Source organism: Merops nubicus, unplaced genomic scaffold (assembly GCF_000691845.1).
Source record: "Merops nubicus isolate BGI_N331 unplaced genomic scaffold, ASM69184v1 scaffold35698, whole genome shotgun sequence".
Classification (NCBI taxonomy): domain Eukaryota; kingdom Metazoa; phylum Chordata; class Aves; order Coraciiformes; family Meropidae; genus Merops; species Merops nubicus.
In genome coordinates this window covers 1-357 of record NW_008626957.1, presented here as the reverse complement: position 1 = coordinate 357, position 357 = coordinate 1, and positions in this window count along the sequence as shown.

The following is a 357-nucleotide window of genomic DNA, read 5'->3' as shown; positions in this document are numbered from 1 at the left end:
CAACTGCTGTCTGAACCCCCGGGGAGACCCTGTGCTCCAGCCTGCCTCTCACCAAGCTTCTCAAGCTGGCACCCCCGTGGCAGGGACTGCGGGAAGGTGCCACCATCACGGTGGGAGCACGGGAGCCAGCTGGGTGCTGGGACCAGCTCCTGGGGGCCCGGGGGGGAGCGGCGCCCAGGGGACCAGCTCGGAGACAGGAGAGCAGAGAGGAGCTCAAAGCTGGGAAGGCTGAGGAGATAGAGGCTGGAGGGGAGCAGCTGGAACCCGGTGCCACACGTGGGACGCTGGCAGCCCCGCTCAGCCCCAGCCCAGGTTCTCCTGGGTGAGCAGCTTTACCTGTTGGCAGGACGTGGTGCT